The 6,572-nt window shown below is 41.3% G+C and overlaps 1 protein-coding gene across 1 annotated transcript in view; it reads left to right on the plus strand.

Moving 5' to 3' along the window:
- Positions 1–6,572, plus strand: part of Dapp1 (dual adaptor of phosphotyrosine and 3-phosphoinositides 1) — a 36,719-nt gene that overhangs the window by 19,970 nt on the left and 10,177 nt on the right. The window lies entirely within an intron of this gene.

Below are 6,572 nucleotides of genomic sequence, written 5' to 3' on the forward strand. Positions count from 1 at the left end.
AGAAAGAAAGAAAGAAAGAAAGAAAGAAAGAAAGAAAGAAAGAAAGAGAGGAAGAGAGAAAGAAAGAAGGAAAGGAAGGAAGGAAAAAAAGAAAACCAAGAAATGTAACACAAAAACACAAAAATCAAAACCAAAATATAATAAAAGACCAATAAGACAAAAAAATGTCTCCTAAAAGACAAAAAGTCTACAAAAACACCAATGAGTTTGATTTGTGTCGGACAACTACTTCCGGGCATTAGGCCTACCCTGAACCATGGTCAATATACCCAGTAAGACTCCATTAAAGAGAATTAATTTTTCTTTTGCCAGCAGGTATCGATGACAGGCAGTTTCTTGGTTAGTGATGGGAGCCTTGTCTGCCTCTCCTCTCAGCCTCTGTTAGGTGCCTAGATATTCATGACCAATGAAACTACAATCTCCTATAATAATCCTACGTTTATCTTTGGTCAGTAGTAAGAGTCAGTCAATACTTGATCTGTAGCTTTGCTCTCAGCTATGACTAAGACTCTTTAGACCAAATTATGGGAGTCATAACTACTTTTTGTTTGCTTCCTCTATGTATTACAAAGTTCACCTGACTAAGTACGTGGACACTGTAACACAGGAGGGAATTTTTAAACAGTGATTGGGGATTGGTCAAGAAGGAATGCACATAATGTAACAAGAAGCTTATGAACGTTATTGTGTAATGATACCAACCGAAAGAGTAGATGCTTTTTAATAGGTCTAAGACTGTATCTCAGTATAGTTTGCTTACGGAATCCTGGACTGGCCTTGTTGTTGACAGTCCTCATCAGATCGGTATTCTTGTGCCCCGCTCACCCAATGTGGGCCCCTCTGTCTCCCAGCTTTGAGCTCTGAGGTATCCACCCTTCTGTTTTCTCTTTTGAGAAATAAGTTCCTGCCTGTGGAGGAAGAACATTACATCATACTTCTAGAAGAAGAACTTGCTTGAAGTAAAAAAATGAAAGCAGCCCCATTTCCCCCAAGTGCAAGTGCTTACATAAAATTACCTCACATCCATTGTCAACTTCATTTAAGGAAATTATCATTCATATATTGTAAACACCAAAGCATTAGGCTCCTGAGAGAAGATTAAATTTAATGAATTCATTTGTTAAACGAACAGTTTGAAGTGCCCACTAGCTTTAAGTGTTGTGGTAAACTAGGCAAAGACCCGGCACATTGAGTTCCCAGTATAGAGCCGGTCACAGACAACAATCAACATAATATATCACCAAACAGGTTACGGTGAGGGAGGACAGGGCGACTTCCCTGAGTAAGAAGCATTGGAGCAGAAATGTCATTTAGAGGAAGGAGAAAATGTGTTATGTGTATATATGAAATTGTCAACAAATAATTTTTCAACAAAGGAACAGTTCACATCAAGGAGTAAGAAGGCAGAGTAGAGAGAGAAAGTAAGATGAAATCCTTGAGGCAGACATTCCATAGAAGGGCTACAAGGACTAACAAGGTCAGCATTGCCAGGAGTGAGCCAGAGAGAAGGTGAGCACAGAGAGAGCTAGCCTGCACTGCTTCGCAGCAGAAGGATGGCTGAGGCCAGCTACTTATCCTGCAGTGATCATGGCCCCAATGCCAGCGCTCTCCTTCACAGGCCCTGAAAACCTTCACTGCACAAGGCAGAGTCTTTGCTCTGGATGTTGAGAAAGTCTGAGAGTTTTAGTCACTTAATTTAAGTCTTCACATTTGAAAGAGACACCGTAAGTACTAAGTGTTCAGTGGACTTGCTGCTGAGTAAGAGGCAAGGCGATCTCTTAGGCTGGTCACCGTCAAGATGTTACAAAGATACAGACAACGTGAGAGACAGTGCAGTTATACTCCAGGAGACAATGTATTTCAAGTTCCTGACTCAGTCTGCCTTAGTGAAGTATATGGTTCCTTAGCTTCCTCTTAACAACCCTTTCCTTCAAAAAAGGATGATTCCTTTGCTTTGTGACATCTTTCTCTGTTAGATGACCTATGATGTGTGATTGTTCTTGGATGCTGCCCTTGTACGTTTCCAGCATGTTTATCCGTGTGTCCGTGTGTCCGTGTATATATCCTTCTCTGTGTCTTTGTCTCTGTCTCTCTCCTCTCCTCTCTCTCTCCTTCTCTCCTCTCTCTCTCTCTCTCTCTCTCCCTCTCTCTCTCTCTCTCTCTCTCTCTCTCCCTGTGTCTGTGTAATTAAGCTCTTCATTACAGAGTTATTATATTTATAATATATAACTATTTATATATAAACATTATATATATAAACATTATATATAAACATATATATAAACATTATATATATAAACATTATATATATATATATATATAATACTTTCTGAACATTGTATTTTCCGTACATTGTATGATTTCCTAAAAACATGATTAAGTAAATTCTTTAATATTCTACTACTACTGAGTATATCAGTATATCGGTTTACTTAAAAACAGTCATTCTAGTTGCTTGTTCTTTTTGAATCACATTTTAAGATTTGAAATAATTGTAAATTGACAGAATAATTGCAAGGATAATCTGAAAGCTTTGTTTTCCCATAACCATTTAAGAGTTGACTGCTTATAGGACGCCCGGGTCATTTTAAACACAGCAGTGTGCATTCCTACAGACAAAGACACTTGCTTACGTGACCACACACCACTATCCGAGTTAGGAAGTTGCTATGCTACCGTTGTACTAGCACACCTCAGTGAGCTTTGCTTCCTCCGTACAGTCTTTTATAACACAAAGATCCTGTCCTCGGTCACATGTGTCCTCGGTCGTATGTGTCCTCTCTCTTGATTGCCCTTCCTGTGTGAACTCCTGTTCTGCCATGAGTTCCCCTGTCTTGCAGTTTTAAAAATTAAAGCCTAATTCTTTTGTAAACCCTTCCTCGTGTTGGCTTGTCTCTCATGGAGTCCTGATCAGGTTGGAGTGTGTGGTTTGGTAGGAACACCACAAGGGACTCTCATGGCACTCACTGCCTCCTCAGACCCACCAGGTTTACAGTTCTCTATAAGGAAGGTTTGATGAAGTGAGAGGCATCAGTAGCTTTCTTCACTTTAGAAGCATTTTATTATTTTTGTTGTTGTGACTGTTATTCATAAAGATCTCAGGAATCTTTATTAATCTACCAGACAATTATGAATATGTGTACTCTGTTTCTTACTAAAATTCTGCCCATCAGTTGGGGTTTATTAGCTATCGTAACCACTGCTCTGGTTATTGTGAGTGGTGAGCCTAAGACGGTCTTGCTTCTTTTATTGGCTTCTGGACCACTGTAAGGGAAAGCTCTTTATTTCCCACGTTATCCAGTGTTTTGTGTCAATTTGTTAAGATGCTGTCACGATTTATTTTGATCTTTCAAAATTGTCTGCAATTTGGTGAGTAAGAAGGCTTTCAGGGTGACCTCTGTGTTTATGGCTTCCTGACTCTTTGACAACTTTACTTTCTGACATAGCAAGGTGCCCCAGACTTGGCCCGTGCTTTCCTTGTGTCATATCTAAAGTTAACTTTTTTTCAAAAGAAAAGTCTTCTTCTTCTTTGTCTATAAAGTGGTACTTCACAACTTGATATCTGAACCACATATATACCTGTTTTGATTGAAATATCACTCTCCTACCTACTTAGAGATAAGGAAAAGATATATGTCTGCATGTGTACCTATGAATTTATATCTGTGTCTATCCATCCACCTGTCCATCTGTTGAGTCTTCCCTCCATGAATACACAGCAACAACTGAAATCCTTATCAGCAGCACCAGGCTCATTCTAGGTTTTCATGGTTGCGACGCCTTCTCCCACAGCGAGGAGTATGGGTCCCATTATCTGGACTGTGGTGATCAATGAGTGGAAGCAATGTCCATCTGCTGCTCGGCTGCCCATCCCCCTACCGGACTTCCTGCTCACTCAGTGATCAGTTCCAGGCCACTGCCACCCGCTCTCTCTGCAGATGCCTACTATACACTGGGTGCCATCTCCACCTATTTGGGAAGAAGCCCTCACCCCACCCCACTCTCACCCCACCTCACCCCCACTCTCACCCCACCTCACCCCACCTCACCCCACCACCACCCTTACCCCACCCAACTCTCACCCGACCCTACCCCCACCCTCACCCCACTCTACCCCACCCCCACCCCTGGCTTTACCACCGTACCAAGCTGCTGTTCCCACAGCTAATGTCACCCATCCACATGGATTCTCCTTGTCCTTTCTGTTTGTGCTCCACCATTCTGTGCCAAGGTGCACGAACGTCCACATGCTCATTCCACCTGAGGACTTTGGATGTTTCTGGAAAAACGATGAGGCAGGCGGCATGGTAATGCTTTATTGCTAAACATTTAGGTTGTTCCTAACTGGAGCTGCTCCCAATGTAGTTCCTGCTACAGATCCTGTGTTTAAGGAGAAGCCTGCCATACAATTATTTCCATTCTTATATCCGGAGACTCTGTATATTCTCAGATCATACATCTTCAGAATGTCACTTATCAAAATCACGGAAAATACTAGACTTTTAGTGTATTAGTTAAAGGTAATAGTGAGCCCATAACATTATCTCTTGGCTTGAGTTTAGTGGCTAATTCTATCAGGCTCCTTTACAAAAACACTCAACCTTAATCGTTATATCTTTATAGCCATTTACTTGTAACAAACCAAAATGATAATTTTTAAAACTTTTCTTAATACTTGACTCAGTTTAATTTCTTTTTTTACTTGTTTTAATTTTAAGTATATGTTGTGTATGTTTTGCTTTAATGCTTGCCTATGCACCACATTTATGCCCAGTGCCCTAAGAAGCCAAAGAGAGCATGGAATCTCTTGATCTGGAGTTAGAGGGAGTTATGAATTACCATCTAGAGTCTGGGAACTGAACCCAGGTCATCTGGAGGAGCAACAAGTACTTTTAACCACTGAGCCATTTTTCCAGCCCTTCAGTTTAATTTCTTTAACGTCAAAAGAAGTCACAGTGATTGTGTGATGTCAGACTCTGCAGTGTTGATTAGCATTGTTGAAATGCACACGCAGGAAGTTGATCTTGACTGTTCTGCCATCAGAATTCCACAGGTGGTTCTGAGCAATTTCTCATCTCCGTTCTTGGAACTTCCGTGGTTCCTCTTCCTCTTTCTATCTGGTAGGAAGAATTCACCTCAGGAAAGAACACTCTAGAAACTCCCATAAAAAGAACCCTGACGTCAACATAGTCATTTCCTGGGTCTTACTTGTTTTCTTCTCTGTAAGGAAAGGTGTATCATGAGATCAAATTAGATCAAAGTAAGGTCCAGGAGTTCAGTCTGTGTAGATTATGGGATGTGAAGATTTTGATCTTAGGGCCCCTGGCCTATGTAGAGTCCACACCATTCCCATAATTCATTGCTGTTACCTCTGAACTAATGAAACAGTTAAACTAATGAAACAGATTAAAACAAATGATTCATCTGCATTAATCCCATTTTGAATAGATGAAGTATAAACACATTTGCACTTCTGAGTATCTTCTCCATGGGACACGAGTCTCATAAGAGGGCTTTGGAGTGGAGAGAAGCATGTAGAAGGACGACTATGGAAAACAACAAATACTGCTATTTCTGTTTCTCAGCTCCCTTTTTAAACTTTAAGAAACAGAACCCTAAAATAAGGAAATCGGGCTGGAGAGATGGCTCAGTGGTTAAGAGCACTGACTGCTCTTCCAGAGGTCCTGAGTAAAATTCCCAGCAACCACATGGTAGCTCACAACCATCTGCAATGGGGTCTGATACCCTCTTCTGGTGAGTCTGAAGAGAGCAATGGTGAATACATAAAATAAATTTTAAAAAATCTTAAAAAAAATAAAGAATAAAATAAAGAAGTCCTTTTACTTTTCTGAATTTACTCTCCCAAATGTAGCAATCCCTCAGTATCAGTCAGTATTTCCAAGACCCCACGTGGAAACCAATGTCCTTAGATGTCCAAGACCCTTATATAAAATGGCACAGTATGTATATAAACTACACATACCATGTACTTCATATTAGATTACTTATCACACCCAAAGCAATAAAAATGCCAGGAAAACGGTTAATACGGTGTTTTGTTTACGGGATGGTAAGAAAAATAATTTATACATATTTATTATAGCCTCAGTGTTTTTATCAAATGTTTCAGTCTATGGCTAGTGAACACAAGGGTACAGAGGCTGCAGGCCAATCAGAGTGTCAACCACCCGGTCTACATGAGTGCTTATCGATAGGATTCCTACAACAGTACAAGCTGGTGCTTTAGCAGGATGCTAACAAGCACCACCCTGCTGTTAATTGTTTCCGGCTTGAGGTAATCGGAAAGCCTTGCCATAGTGCCTGTGGATATGGAATATGTCGGACGATCCAATCTACAAAGTGTCTCCCAAAGAGGGCACCTAAGAGAATTGCAAGAGCTATGGGAGAATGAGAGAGAGAGAGGCAGAGAGGGAGAAGGGGAGAGGGGGAGGGGGAGGGGAGGGGGAAGGGGAAAGAGAGGGAAAGGGAGAGGGAGGGGGAGGGAGAGGGAGAGGAGGGGAGGGAGAGAGGGAAGAGGGGGAGGCGGAGGGCAAAAGGTCAGGTGCCGTCTT

The sequence above is a fragment of the Grammomys surdaster genome, unplaced genomic scaffold (genome assembly GCF_004785775.1).
Source record: "Grammomys surdaster isolate TR1022 unplaced genomic scaffold, NIH_TR_1.0 126531, whole genome shotgun sequence".
Lineage (NCBI taxonomy): Eukaryota > Metazoa > Chordata > Mammalia > Rodentia > Muridae > Grammomys > Grammomys surdaster.